The 16660-nt window shown below is 42.5% G+C and overlaps 1 protein-coding gene across 1 annotated transcript in view; it reads right to left on the bottom strand.

Annotated features, from left to right (window-relative positions):
• Positions 1-16660, bottom strand: part of cldnk (claudin k) — a gene marked incomplete at both ends in the record, with an annotated part of 150711 nt that overhangs the window by 128087 nt on the left and 5964 nt on the right. The gene's annotated exons all lie outside the window — the stretch shown is intronic.

Here is a 16660-nt window from a genome sequence, read left to right as displayed (position 1 = left end):
GTGTGTCATTGTGTGAATTGAGTAGATTTACTCAAATGACTGTACCTTGGAGTCCACCAGCAAAGAAATCTCTACACCAGCATCTATATCTCACCGGGTTTACAGTTCTTAGTCTTTGTTATGAGCACACATGTTATACCAGAGCAAAATAGTAGGCAATAGTAGTGATTCACACTCTAACCCTAACCCTATCGTCTCGGGTTTGAACAGAAGCTCCCCATAAGTATTTTACCCCTCTCCAATGTTCACCTCAGACTGGCTAGGAGAGACTGGGACAGGGGAGATTGATATCACTCGTTTGGAATGAGAGTTGGGTGGATTCCTCTGCCCTGGTTCCTGTGGTGGTCGGGGTGGCGGTGTGTCAAGGTCAATGTGAAAGGCCTCTTTGTTTCAGCCTCGCCTGGTATGAGAAGGGTGAAGACAGGGGACTGCACTGAATACAGCACTGTGACTGTGTCTAGGGGCACCGGACAGGAGACGGCACTGAAACCGCAGTCATCGTTTTGATTGCCGTGCAGAATTCCACTGGTGCTCCCCCTGAAATGAGGGTTTTCCATTTTCTTTCATAGAACGAGAAAGTCAAAGATATTTTGTGTGTGTGTGTGTGTGTGTGTGTCACACCAGTTAATGCTTTGGCCTGAAAGTTCCGTCAGCTAAGATAACATCCAGCGCGAAGCTAAAAGTCTCTTTGTCTCCCTTTTCATTTAGACGGAAATGTACCTAGAATGTCTTTCAATAAGTCGGCCCAAATAGACAATTGCTATTCCAGACAGCCCTGTGAGCTCAATTGAATGTCTGAATTCCAGCTGAAAGCCAGCAGCTCCGGAATCGCTCACTGGGAAATGCAAACAGAGTTCCTATGGTAACGGTGCCGTGCTGTGAACCTTCTCTCTCTCCTTCTCTCTCTCTCTGAGAGGAGAGAAAGGGGAGCAGAGGAAGCGAAGGCAGGCGGGCGGTTGGCCGTTGACAGTGTCTTCATCTGCCCAGCTGTCGAGTTTGTCAGCCCTCCCAGCCCACCTTGCTCTGGTGTCGCAGCGTGGCCAATAGAGCAGCTGCTTGTGACAGACGTCTTTAGTCCTCTGAGGTTTATAGGGCTAACTGAAAGTGATGGAACTTCCCTTTTTTCACCTCAGTGTGTTATTACAACATTATGGAGCTAAAGGTAATTGTTCTCCATGCAAGTAAACTGCAATAGACAGTGTTAACACTCCATTGAGTTCTCTATAGCTAACTGGGAACGAAAGTATCTCTTTGTCTGTAGAGTCAAAGTTGGAGTCATTGGAAATGTTGACTGCATCTGCATTACGTTGTAAACCTTTCTTGGTACTTTATTGTCATACATAAAGATTTGGCCGAAGCATGAGTCAATCGTTTTACTATCCACTATGATGAATAAGGCCTGTGTGAGATAAGTGAGCTTACTCAGTGGAGCGCGACCTCATTGGGTGACCCACACAGAGAATGATAATCACAATCTCCAACCACAGATGAATACGTGCGCTGTCTCTCTCTCTCTCTTTTTTTCTCTCTCTCTCTCTCTCTACTGCTGCCACTCTCATTCAGCCAGAAGTCAGGGCATGGCCATCGCGTGGGCAGAACAAAAAAAGAAAAACAAGCACTGTTGAAAAGTGCAGTGGCAGCAAATTGCACAGTCACTTGGCAGTAAGAAGGGCAATGGAGCGAAAGAGCATGAGGTCCCCTGGAGAGAGGAGAGAGAGGAGTCTTCAACAGAGAGACTAGTGAGCCCAGTGTAGTGGTGACATTTCTGCCTCTTTGGGAAATAGAGGAATGCGGAGAATGTGTTGACTTCACACAGGCGTGCACAGCTTCCCCCAGCTCCCCGGCCTTCATTAAGGGGCCTTGATTTAGGGGAATCAATGGGGATTCTGTGGTGTGTGCACGTGGCTCTGCCTACAGCACACACAAACACAGCGCCCCAGCAGAGAGATAGCCGCCACCCACGCCGAGCCACAACATCACGGCCTGCAGCTGCACAGTGGGACCTTGCTTTCTGACACAACAATGCTTCACCTCTGCCATAACACAGTCTGCCACTATCTTAACATTCAAACCCCAAAATGTCACTCACACTTAAGCTCACACCCACATAGACCAAAGCCACTACACATTTTGGTAGTATTCCTTGGTGTGTATACACAAGTGGTTTCTTGTGCCTAGTGCCGTCTGTCAAAACAAAACTAAACTAAACTAAAACAAAACAAAAGACAGTACTGTACTGTACTACCATATTCAATGTACAGTATTTCATCAAGGTATGCTGTACAACTAAAAGTTAAGACTAAACTGAGCCAAATTGACCATTGACCAGTAGTTCTATACCAAAAGCTGTTGACACATCACTGCTTGGCAAGCAATAAGGCAATACCAGCAAAACCAGACAGCTATTTCTTTTTCGAAAACGCAGAATTCCGTCACTCTGGAAACTTACGAAACAATCCCTGTAACATATCCTTTTGTCTAGTAACCCCTTGGTTTGGAAGGGAACAATATTTGTGCTATTTTTATCCCATGTGAGATTTCTTTGATAAGTTCAATATTGTGATCATCAGATACCGATGAGCCTATCAACAGGATGAATTGGTGGAAGGAGTCACTGAGAGTCGGAGAGCCTAGGCGCCTCCCAGAATGCACTCTAATCCCCCGGGGGCCATGAGTCTACAGTGATGAAATGCCTTGCAGCCGCCTCCTTCACCCCGCCTCACCCTCCACTGTAGGGTCACAGAGGTACAGCAGGATTAAGAACCGGGGTGTTGGGTGTCTCCGACAGAAAATGATGTTGGGCATGGGCCTGCCTGTCCAAGGATCAGGTATCAAAGGGATTGGGGGGATTGTATGCGTCTAAACTTTGGAATGGGGCGGTGTGCTTGAGGTAGGTATGGCCCCTCTTGATCTCCCAAAATCAGACGCCATAAGATCTGAATGACTTGGTTTTGGCTGACAGGTACCACTGGGATTGTAGTGAGTCAAAACACTGCAACGGCCAGAGTTCCATTGAACCGAAGGACTTTAAAAGGTGACATTTGCTTGAGCCATAGCACTTCATGCGAATGGAAAACATGTCAAAGCTGTTATGCTAAATCGCCTCTTTCAACAACGATTTCCTCAGTCTTTTTACGTATGTATGTTACTTTGACTTATGGCTCATGACTACTATCTCCATCCACTGCAGTTCAGCCCACTGTCATGGTTTCCTTATTATGATTAATGGTCCCTGTTTGTGAATAGTGATTTGGTCTTGTGGTCAAACATTGTTGGCCCTTTATATTGTTTTCTTTTCTCTGTGTCTTTTTTCACTTGAAATATCAGTAAATGAGTGAGACGGCTGTCTGCTCACACGGCTTCCAAACGGCAACTGGGGGGAGGTAGTCTGCTCAGCAAACACTCCGAGGGAGGAAGGACCACCATTGTGGGGGGTCCCTCTACACTCAGTTATTGGACGCTCCATATCCTCAGCAGCCTAATAATAGAGCTGTGTTTGGCTTCAACAAGACGAAGATGTCAGACAAACACACTGCAAATGGCACATTTATTTACCCAACCCCCCCCCCCCCCCACACACACACACACACACCCCTCCTCTAGCTTCCACCTCCTCTCCCCAACAGCCTTCCTTCATTTACTGGGATCGGCAGTGCCATTTTAAACAGTACCATGACAACAGTAGGCCCTGTCAACAGGGCAACAACTTTCTCATGATGTCATCATGGCTTCATGATTGGTGGACTGTTAGGAAGAGATGAGCTCCGTGATGTCTGGGTCCTAGTCTACCGTCTCAGCTATACTCTGTGATAGAGTTACTGCGTCTACAAATGCCTGGGATTTCATCAAGCAGCCTGGCCATGAACTTATACTATGTGCGTTATGAAGTCCAGGCTCTGTGAGTTTTGGGTGTGTAGAGAGGTCTCTGGTTTCATATATGGAGCCCACTCTGTCCCACTTGCCAACTCAATCTTCCCTGCTCTCCTCTCTACTCCCCGCTCTCACTTACTTTTCCCCCTCATGTATATATTATCATCACAGTGGCTAATAAAACACAATGTGAAAAAACGACCGTGGTGAAAGTGATCCAAATCAAAATAACAAAAGGTGGCTTGGTCACTCTTTAACTTCACGATGGGTATGAATGCCAGTGTTTGTTTGTGCGTTCTATACATCCTGTCATTCATCACATCCCTGTCGTCTGATTGGCTGAGAGAGAGATAGATTCATTTCCCCAGCCTCCTCCAGTCTGACACGTCAGTGTCAGGGTCAGAACCCGGGATCTGCTGTTTGCACAGTCCAATGAGCGCCAGTGGCTTCACCACACTGGGGGAGGCTTCCATGGCAACCAAGCCCACCTCCCTGACCCCTGGCCTCGGTCATGGCCTGGGGAAGAAACAAACTGGCTTCCATATAAATTCAGCCATTAGAATTGGGTGCGACAGGGGCACCCCCCCCCCCCCCCCCCCCCCAAAAAAAAAAAAAAACTCTAAGAGAAACACATCTTTAGCCATTGTGGGGTGACAATGATCATCAGCCGTGGCGGGACGAGTGGAGAGTGTGATGGATTGCGCAATTGAATGTGTGACGTTTGATGGATGTCTTAATGGGAGCATAATGGATGGTGTGATGGATAGGTAGGAAGTAAGGACAGACAACACTTGGGTTTTCACACAGGAGCGGATGTGAGCTGTTTGCTTTGGGAGAGGGGATGATGGATCGATTGCAGGGGAGGAGGATGGGGTGGGGGACAACTGGAGCGGTCGAAGGAGGCACATCCCCATTCCTGTATATTGAGAGATTTTATTTTGTTTTTTCACAATCTGTATGACAAGGTGTTTAAACAATTAACCCTGGAAGGCTATGATTTCACATATTATCACAGAAATACACCTACACATACCATATTGACAACCAAGACTGCTTGTGAGTCCACACTATTATTTGATGACTCTTATTAACTACTTCCAAAAACATAGACTTCACATAATCTTGATATGTCATGCAGCTGCAAGGGTATCATTTCCTAAACAACCTTCATGACCTGAAAATGTAACAACAAAGTTGCACTCTCATACAGGATGCTTTTCGCTTTCACATTTCAGTCTAGTCTAGAGTCTTCACATTTCAGTCTAGATCCAACCAGCCAAAACTAGCAGCCCAAACCCAATCACAACCAGCTCTCTGGCTGAATATGGTCATGTGATCACAGCTCAAATGTTCAGAGTAGAATGCCTTTCACAGGACAATGGACTGTGTGTCCAATGTGAGCTCGCCCAAGGCAGACCAGGGAGGTGGCGATGGTGGGCATTGTTTTATAACACTGGAGCAGTAAATAATGTGGGTAAACTCTGAAAGAATGGCCCTGCATGCAAAACAATAAGCAGACTGTACAGGGGATACCCAAGTGATTATAATTCACATCATACATGTTTATTGTTTTGACCTGGCTAATTCTGCAGAGAAAGTTGACAAGTTTGTTTTAATGTCATGTAATCAAAAATCCAATAAGAATACTTTCACATTCTGATGCTTAGGAAAAAGATACTGTAACCTCATCTTATACCTAATAACAGAATTGCAAACCTAAACCAAATAGTAATTTCTGAGAATGCAAATTATGTGTTTTTAATTTCCAACTAGGCTACATAATCCATAACTCAAAAAAAATTCTCCAGCCAGCAGAGCAGCAACGTTGTTTTTTTAATCTGAGGATGACCTTCGAGTGAGAGGCCATGGTGAGAGTGTAAACAAGCTTGGGCGTGTGTCTTAAAAGCTGTTGCTCTATCATAAATGGACACCCAACTGGACAACATGGCAGTCTAATTCAGGATAGTGTTGGTGGAATGTCAGGGTTCTCACACACACACCACTGCCTGCATGTCCCACACCCCAGTGTCAGTGACACACATAACAAACACACAGACACACCCTCACACCATGCCAAGCCCATTGTTAACCCCCTAGTTCATTTTCCTTTCCTTGTCCTAAATGAGATTGTGTTGATTTCAAAATGTCACACAGCACATTGCATAATGGTCTGAGCATGTATATGAAAATCATTACCGCTTGAGGAGTTCTGTGTGGTGTTATATGCTATGACAACAGTTAGCAAGTAGACAAGTGTTTGTGACAGCTGAATGGTCAGCTGGGGAAAGAATGGCTGAGCCTAGGGAAAGTAGAGCTTCAGGGAGAGTCATGCACATATAATAACACACACACACACACACACACACACACGCGCACACGCACGCACACACACACACACGCACACACACGCACACACACACACACACACACACACACACACACACACACACACACACACACACACACACACACACAGACACATACAGACACACAGAGAGAGAAGAGAAGAGAAGATAGGGTGGCAACATATTACATATAGCTTGGCTATAGCGACAGTTGTCAGTGATCCTTAACAGTGCAAACATTGAAGGCTACTTCTGTAGCACGACCCCTGCCATGACCAGGAGGGGTCAAAAGGAGGTCAGGGCCTCTGACCTCTGCAGGACAAGCAAGAGGATGTAATCAACCAGGGCAAACATTTTTGGGGAAAAAACAACAACTGAAGACAAATTACAACTATGTTTGTGGACCTGTGTGGGTAAACACACTGGTTAATGATTAGCGGGAGATGAAAATAAATGAAAGCATGCGCAACAAAAAGCGAAGATACAAAGCATAGTTGAAATAGAACTGAATTTCCCTCACCCCTATATCCCCTAAATGAGTTTCAAACAGACCCAAGAGCCAAATTGGTCTACACTTTTAGAATTATCATCAAACTACCAGTCTGGATTTCAGTAGCTCTCTTGGTAGCTGTGATTGTGGTGCAGGATTCTCTTGCATGACAGTCACACAAAGTGTATAGCCCCCTGCATAAGCAGATATACAGCTAAAACGTACATGACTCCAGCTGTGCACTCTCAAAATGGATGGCATACTGCAGGCTATAGATTTCGTGGGTATTATCAGTCCTCTACTATGGAATGCATAACATGTCTGAGTGAGGAGGAGAGACAGCATGAGAGTGGGGGCAGAGAGGTTCCCACTATCCAAAGTGCTGACATTGAAATTCCGTCTCACCCTGCAATCTCAAAAATGTAAAGCTGCTGTCTCTTCTTTAAAATAAAAAAACCTCCCCCTTCTGCCTTCATCCCTGGTCCTGTAGGTCCAAGAAAGCAATCAGGATCCCACATGAAGAGGAACAGAATAACTGTTTTAACAGTTACAACCATTCTCTTCTTCTGATTTGCTGAGATAAAGGGGGAGAAAATGTCTGCAAATCATACTACTGTAATATTTTAAGTAGTAAACTGTTCATTGAGACCTGATCAAATGGTATATTGCCTTGGTTTATATTGACCTTTAGTAACACACATCTATCTGGAATAGATGTAGTGACTGCAACTCTTCTTTTATTAGACATACACTGCCCTCTTCTGGAGAGAAATATATACAAAGTGACTGATTTGTGACAAACAATATCAATACATTACATTTACATTTAGGGCATTAGCCTTTGTCTAAAGCGACTTACAACAATAAAAGACTTAAATAAAATATTAGCCTACTCGGCCAGGATAAAACAACAGTAACATATTAAAACATAGGATATAAGTGTATTATAAACACAACTGACAGGAGGAAGGGGAAGATTCAGGAGGGACAGTTAAGGTGAAGCCCGGAGAAATTAGTCTTCAGTCTACGACGGAAGACATGGAGTGACTCTCCAGGCCTGACAGCAGAGGGCAGCAGAGGGCAGCAGAGGGCAGCAGGTCCAGTCGGCCAGCAGAGGTGGAGGAGCGGAGTGAACGGGCAGGTCACTGTTCTAGTGTTAAGGGATGCTGGAGGAACCTCCATCTCTAGTATGACCTGTTCTAGTGTTAATAAGGGATGCTGGACAAACCCGGATTATCCATATTGCATCGGGTGAATGCCCTGGGGCACCAGCCAATGGGGGGGCACCAAATTATTCGGACAATGAAGAGACCTTTAAAATATTTTGCGCACATTTTTAAAATATAGGCTATATTTACTGGAAGTCATCCACACAGGTACAAAACTAACGGTTATATTTAGGCTATCGTGTATAAAAAGATAAATAATTGCGAGTTCGGTGTAAGTGCCCCCCCCCCCCCCCCAGTGTTACGGCTGGGCCTCCACACACGCCCTCCCCCGCCCCCACAGCTCGAGCACCCGCCCCCACAGCTCGAGCACAGCGTGCTCTCCGCTGCAGGTGAGGCTTGTCCCCACTAATAAGATCATCAGGACTGACTCTGCCAAAGCGTTGAGAGAGAACTATAGTGCAATAAGAGAGGCCTGATAATAATAAGATTCCCTGCTGGCAATTGAATCCGAGTTGGTCCGTTACACCCTAGCCTTATTTGAAGTATTGAGTTGGAAGTGAACCATTTTGGTCGTCTCTTCTGCTTGACTACAACAAACATGTCACGCCGTAGTTCTCGCTTGAGTGGGTCCGACCAGACGGACGAGGACGAGGACGGTAACGTTAGCAGGATCTGGTACAAAGACAGCCCTGGGAGGTGTGTGTGTGTGTGTGTGTGTGTGTGTGTGTCACACTTGATGTAGAGGCATTAGCATTAGCATTGTGTACTAATGTTCTCTGTCCCCCCATTCTCTCTCTCTCTCTCTCTCTCTCTCTCTCTCTCTCTCTCTCTCTCTCTCTCTCTCTCTCTCTCTCTCTCTCTCTCTCTCTTTAGATACCATAAGAGGAGAGACCAGACGGACGAGGACGGTAACGTTAGCAGGATCTGGTACAAAGACAGCCCTGGGAGGTGTGTGTGTGTGTCACACTTGATGAAGAGGCATTAGCATTAGCATTGTGTACTAATGTTCTCTGTCCCCCCATCCTCTCTCTCTCTCTCTTTAGATACAATAAGAGGAGAGACCAGACGGACGAGGACGGTAACGTTAGCAGGATCTGGTACAAAGACAGCCCTGGGAGGTGTGTGTGTGTGTGTGTGTCACACTTGATGAAGAGGCATTAGCATTAGCATTGTGTACTAATGTTCTCTGTCCCCCCATCCTCTCTCTCTCTCTCTCTCTCTCTCTCTCTCTCTCTAGATACAATAAGAGGAGAGACCAGACGGACGAGGACGGTAACGTTAGCAGGATCTGGTACAAAGACAGCCCTGGGAGGTGTGTGTGTGTGTGTGTCACACTTGATGAAGAGGCATTAGCATTAGCATTGTGTACTAATGTTCTCTGTCCCCCCATCCACTCTCTCTCTCTCTCTCTCTCTCTCTCTCTCTCTCTCTCTCTCTCTCTCTCTCTCTCTCTCTCTCTCTCTCTCTCTCTCTCTCTCTCTCTTTAGATACAATAAGAGGAGAGACCAGACGGACGAGGACGGTAACGTTAGCAGGATCTGGTACAAAGACAGCCCTGGAGGTGTGTGTGTGTGTGTGTGTGTCACACTTGATGAAGAGGCATTAGCATTAGCATTGTGTACTAATGTAAATGTAGTTTTTTACATAATCTGATCCATTAGGTGTTTATTAACGCCTGTGTGGTGTTATTTTTAAAATGTTGACATTTTTTAGTTAGTAATTAATAAAATACAAAGGTTCCATCTCACAAAACATAATGGAATGTAAAAACTTTGACGCTCAATATCTCTGAACTGCCCTAAACGGAGATAGAACCTTATCATTCTAAACGGAGATAGAACCTTATCATTCTAAACGGAGATAGAACCTTATCATTCTAAGCTCACGAACATGTGAATGGCTCATGAATAAAACTAGCAGCAGCCTGTCCTTACAGACAATAACACTAATAATAACTAAATTTAAACGAGTAATGTATACTTAACAATTAGCATTATCTCTCTCCTGTAGATCATTTGTTAGCATTACTTGTTTGTTTGTTGACATTAGCCTTTTTCTCTCTCCCTGTAGCTGGTGCGTTCAGTGTGAGGAAGGCCATCCTGCTTCTTCTCCTCTTGACTTTCGGTGAGTGTCACTTCACATCCATTTCATTCTAGATTCATAAGTCCTACTTGTGTGGTGTTACTAGCCCACAAGCAAGCTATTCACAGTGATATGATGTGACCTCTTTGGCCCTATTAGTACATTTTCCACAAAAGATTTTTAGTGCCTTTTGAAGTACATATGTTCTGACCACCTGACCTACCACATCATTAACATGTAGGGTTGGGTTATCCTAAAGACATTTGCAAGACATAAATAGACGTGACAAACAAATGAATACAAAATGTGTTTAAACTACAGACCCGCGATTGTGCTGCTAGCAACAGATTTCCACGTTGTTTAATTTCAACTTGCATATCTGATTGCCCTCTTTCCATGGACGTTATTAAAGTTTCTATAAATCACGGTTATAGTATTGTGATTATTACAGATTTGCAACACTAGGTCAACACATAGCGCCCTCCTATGTCTTGGGGAATGGAACTAGCAACAAAAAAGCATGTTAAGAATGTTTTCATGCCTTACTTACGGCAATTGAAAAATGTGTAGCCTGTAGATATACACATGCACAGGGATGTCACACACTGAATAACTAATAAATTGACAGAGGGGCGGGACAAAAACAATATCCGGCATATGCAGTCACACAATTATATATGAATTACCAATCATTAGGGATGGGAATTGATAAGATGTTATAGATACCAATGCAACACAATCTACAAATAGAATACGACCCACACGTGCAGACAAATCATTTTGCATTCATTCAAATTCAGTTTTTTAAGTACAAGTCACTGAATTCTATTTGTGCATCATGATGTGTTTGCTAGTGGTTTTCAAATCAATTTGTAGATCATGCTGTGCATTTACAATACTTTTGAGATCGATAGTGAGTGGTTGAATACTGTCCTTGTTGCCACTAAATAAAACTTTACACTCCAATACTACACCGTAGAGTTTGACGTCAGATGCAGAGTTTGACGTCATGACTCATTAGTTTTTGCAACGCAAAACTGTAAGAAAAATATGCCAGCATCAATAAAAGGAATCGATATCCTTGGAGGCGTACGATTCCGATTGATTGAACAATTTGAAACCGGTTCTCAACTGGAACCAGTTCTCGATTCCCATCCCGACCAATAATTTATTTCACCAGTTAACATGGCAAGCTAATATCATGAATTTCAGAGACAGACATTGTAGCTTTGTCACTAGCAGCTTGGGTGCTGTTTCAATCAACCGACAGCATGGAGCATGTTGCAGATTTGTTGAGGATAGTGGAGCATACCACTTGATAACGTATTCAGTCCTATTTTCGATTCTCTGATTCTCCCTTCTCCCTCTGGCTCTCAGGCGTTTGGCTCACCATCCAGACTCAGAACCCCAGCACGTTTGTCATCACGTTTGTCATCCTTCCAAGGAAACGGTAAGGCAAACTTAATTCATTGTTTAACAGATTTAATTGTCAGAAAAGTGAGGCGAGCGAGGGAAGAAAAAAATAAAGAAAAAACTATCAGAATGTAGAGTGTACGAAGATCCAGCTTAGATGGAAAAGTATGAGAAATATTATGCTACACGATTATTAAACACATTAACATGAATGAATTTGGTGTCTGTAGGCTTGATCTTATCTGAAGTTATTGGTGTTTTGGTTATAGAAAGGTGAAACAGTTGTAATTAAGTCAAGTCATATTTATCCAAATCCAGGGGGAGGGGTATACAGTATACATTATTTGTAATGTTTGAGCTTTATTGAGAATGTTGTGATTATTGGCCATGTTTGACCTAAAACCTATAAAGCATATTCAATTGTAGCCTAATGAATGAATGATGAAATAACAGCTGTTTTAAGACCTCAGTCAGACCTCAGCCAGCCAGTGTGTCTATCTTAACTCTTTGTGTGTGTGTGTGTGTGAGAATGCCTGACTTCGCCTTAGAGTCACAAGGTTTGTGATTCACTGCTCATTAGCATCTAGATGTGGTGTTTCATTTGAATGTGACACATGTAAATGCTTACCACATCATACATTATATACTCACTGAGAACTTTATTAGGAACACTATACCAATACTGTGTAGGGCCTCCCTTTGCTCTCAAAACAGCCTCGATTCTTTGTGGCATTGATTCCACAAGATGTTGGAAACATTCCTTTGAGATTCTGGTCCATAATGACATGATTACATCACACAATTCATGCAGATTTTTTAGTTGTGCTCTAATTGCGTTCTTCCCCTTCTTCTCCCTCTCCATTTCCTCCATCCACCTTTTCTCTCTCCCTCCCCAGAAGGTTCCACTTGAGAAAATGATGATCTCCATCTTGCCCAATAACAGCAGGGCAGGGCTAGACATCCCTTCAATGGAGCAGAAATGGCCATGTCTTTTCCTTTTCTCCTCCAAGAATTCTTTTCTTTCTTGCTTCTATTTGTCCTTTCTTTCTTCCTTTCTTTCTTTCGTTCTAATAAAGTAAAAAGAAGACTAGTTCCTCTAACCAGTTTGTCATGCATTTCTTTATTCCAACATCACCCATGTTTTTGTTTTATCTCCACCCTAAAATACCTAGTAAATACTATATTTTAATTATTATTTAGCCTATTTTTGTGAGAGAAAGAGACAGAAAGAGACAGCAAGAGAGAGAAGTTGGTACCTGGATAACTGTCCGTGGACAAACCCAAACAACGTAACACAGGCTGACCGGGTTCGGTAGGTTTCAGAACACCTAGTGCTGACCACGCTGGCACCTGCACAAACACACACATACACACAGCTCTGAGCATTCAATAGTCTTCATTCTAGTACACTCAGCAAACGTCAGTGACGTTGTCTGGGATGTGGTAGAACAGGAGATTCACAGTTTGAAAGTGCACCTCTCAGCTTTGTTTTGATGATTTCTGAATAAGTAATTAAATTAAGTATTAAGTAATTAAATTAATATATAATTATAATATTTTAACTAGTATTCATATTCAAGCTAGTCTGAAGACCCAGTCACATTTAATAATATTAGTTTCCACACAAAGGTTTGGCAGAGACTTAAAACTTTTGTTTGTTAATAGCAAAGCATATTTATATTGATAATCTGACTCCAATGTAATTATCACTAAGTGCAAAGAATATTTAGTGCAAGAATGGCCAAATAGAATTAATCAAATGAGGCGAGCAGAGAGAGATAGAGATGACCACAGGTCATGATGAGAACCTCACAACAGGACACAGGAAGGAGAAAGAATGTATCCTGTTGCCCATGTTATATAGATTTAAGTACTTAAATTAGGAGCTGTTTAGCAGGTAGACCAATCGGAATTCATTTTGACACTTCAGAGGGGGAAAGAGAACTGAAGAAGATACGGGCAGAATTGAAGTTCTCCCACTTCACCGGTAACCTTCTCCAAACCTCACCTCCCATTAGGGTCACCATGTCTTACAGTCTGGTAAGTGCTGGGCGTTCCATGGGGCGCAGGGTTCCTTGGTGATCGCCCTGTTCCACCCCGTCCTGATCAGTCACGTCACCCTGGACCACCTGCCTCGCTTCACCTCCCCCACAGGACACATCGACAGCGGCCCCAAGGACTTCCAAGTCTATGTGAGTCACCTTTAACCTCTTACACCCCAACCTGTGTAATACACATTTCTAGGAGTAATATTAGACAGTAAATTCTGTTAGAAATCTCATAAGATACGTTAGATCCAAAGTATCAAGGAGTGTATTGTGTAGGGCAAAACATATTCTGGAACAGAGGATGTTGTATACTCTTTATTGTTGTCTTGTCTTACCAAAATATTATTTGAGTTACTGTGTGGAGATATGGGGGAATGCATACAAAAGCACTCTAAAACCATTGATTACACTACAGAAAAAAGCTATGAGAATTGTACATAAGGTCGGATTTCGTGATCACACAAATAACTTGTTCCTAATGTCAAATGCCTTAAAGCTCATGGACTTATTCAAATTTAAACTGTCACAGTTAATGTATAAAGCAAAGACTCATGAACTCCCAGGTAACATTCAAAAAGTATTTATAGAGAGGGATAAGGGATATCATTTGAGAGGTAACCACAACTTTAACAAGGGTTATGCTCGCACCAATCTCACTAACTCATTTTGTGTTGTTTCAGTATTAAGAATGGAAAATTATGTTTATTTATTTATTTAGTGTTTCAATATTAAGAATGAAAAATTATTAGTACTGTTGATACAGAAATGTATGAATTAATTAACAGGATTATATAATTTAATTTATAATTGTTGTCACTTGAGAGTGACGGATAGGGGTAGGACATGATAAGCGTAGGCTTCATCCTACTCTCTTTCGAACATTGATAGGCCTGTACTCTTCGTATTAGTTATTTGTTCTTTTATTATTTTAAATCATGTTCAAAATAAAAAGATTCATTCATTCATTCATACATTAATAAATTAAATCTATTGTGTATGACACTACACAGAGGAATTCAGAGCAATACACTGAGGTTTAATGTTAATGATGCATTTCCCCACATTTGTACTGGTATTCACTGTTGTTGATGCCTCCATTGCTGTTGCTGATCCCCTGTCCATGTTGCTTATTTTGATACTTTATTTTGCCTGGCACAATGAAACCAATGGAATAGTCATTTGAGTAAGTAGTCCACTTGAGTAAACGCTCAAAGTATTTGAATGCTTTTCATGAACCATACATGCTGCTAGCTCCTTATGATTTCACTTTTGAAGGCTGTTGTGTAGAGTAACTGATGTTACTTTTTCAAATCTCAACACAATGTTTTCCCTGTTGTTCCAATGTTGTTTACCCTGAATGGTGGCCAGCCAATTCACAACTGCGGATCGGTCCTTCAAGAAAGATGTCTCTTTAAAAGTGCATCAAAAGACTCTCTCTTTCTATCTATTCCTCCATCTCTCTCAGGGAATGTCTACTGAGGGTGAAGAGGGAAGGTTACTTGGAACATTCATATATGACCAGGCAGGAGAGTCCATCCAGACCTTCAAACTGCCTGTGAGTGATAGACTCCACTAAAGTGCTGTACCAATAGATGGATTTCATGTTGGTACGTGAATGCATGAGTTGTGAGCTGAGAGCGATAACATTGAAGTACATAGTGAACATACAGTAGTACCAAAAAAAGTGTTCAAACATTCTTAATAGATGTTTGTGGGGATGTTTGTGGTGATGTTTGTGGTCGCACATGAAATCCATCAATAGAGACACATGTAGAGATGTTCTTCAGCTTGACTACCCTAGCATTCATCCACTCTTGCTCGCTCCCATTTTTCTCCACCCCTCTATCCCTCAACCTCCCAAATGTTGTTCCTTCTTTCTCTCTCAGGACCGTAATGGCACCCCATATCGCTATGTTGAGCTGGCTATCCTCAGTAATTGGGGTCACCTGGAATACACCTGTGTGTACCGCTTCCTTGTGCATGGACAGATTGCATCCTTGTGAGACACACCCCAATCATCCATCCAGAGTGTGTGTGTGTGGGGGGGGGACTTTTAGCATCAAGTGTAGTTTTATTTAATAGTGTAAAGTAGGTATTTTAGTGTAAAATAATAGTGTAAATAGGAAATAAAGGACTGACCAGTTAGAACTGAGTGCACAATGATTTGTTTACATAGAACTAAGTTTGTTTTTTAATGTGTATGGTTAAATGTGTATGTGTCGATCGCTCCAGAACTTTGGAGCCTGTACCGACTTTTGGCCATAAGAGACAAAGATGTTTTTTGGGCTTGTATGGAGCAAAGAGGTGCATAGCACAACACAGCTTTTCACAAAGAAGGAACTGGTCCCAGTCCCCACTGTGTCAGCTATACTCAGGGCTCCCAAAGCTTGTGTTAACTCAAACTGCCTCTGACCTGTACACACACACACACACACACACACACACACACACATAAACAAACCCAAATATGTTTTAATACACACATGCAAACATAAAGGTTTAGTGATTTAAGTCATCGATGTATATTTTGCTGTATTATATGATGTATTTTTTGCTAATATATTGTTCATTACTGTTATAAGACATAAGGTTATAACCTAATGTAAATGTATTTTTAATAACAAAAAATCTCAAAGCACCTTACAAATTGCACATTTCCTTACACCAAAAAATGCAGCGTAGTTTAACCTTTTACATTTCACATGACTTTGTAGCTTATTTTTTCTTTTTTATTCTTTACTCAATTTTGGCTTCTTACCAATTTTACTGTTATACTTGAATTACTGTTTCGTGACCTCAACAAACCTTTGTCAATTTCAGTGTTGTCAGAAGGTAGTTTGTACAATAACAGGGTTTCTACCTCTAAACATTTGTAAACAGCACAGAAGTAACCTACTTATTGATTGATTTAAAGAACCAGGAATGTATTTTATGTTTTTCTTGTAACATGATTGTTTTTGTATATTTGCAGTATTATAGATTACACGTTTACAGTCATTTGAGTACATGTGGTATACTAATACCATTATCCAGCTATCTTTTCCTCCTACCCTCCTCCCTGTCTTTCTTTCCACCCCCTTTTCCCTCCCCTGTGCCTGGATCCACCTTCCCCTTTCCCTGATCTACTTTCCCCTTATCTCCTTGTCCCATTGCTTTCTGGATCTGGGCGGTGTGGACTCTCTGGATCAGGGAGAAGTAGTCTTCATCTGGGCTCATGGGGCTGGTCTTATTGGGCTGAGGTGG

Source organism: Nansenia antarctica (genome assembly GCF_963989245.1).
Source record: "Nansenia antarctica genome assembly, chromosome: 2".
Taxonomy (NCBI): Eukaryota; Metazoa; Chordata; class Actinopteri; order Argentiniformes; family Microstomatidae; genus Nansenia; species Nansenia antarctica.
This window is presented reverse-complemented; position numbering and strand designations above follow the sequence as displayed.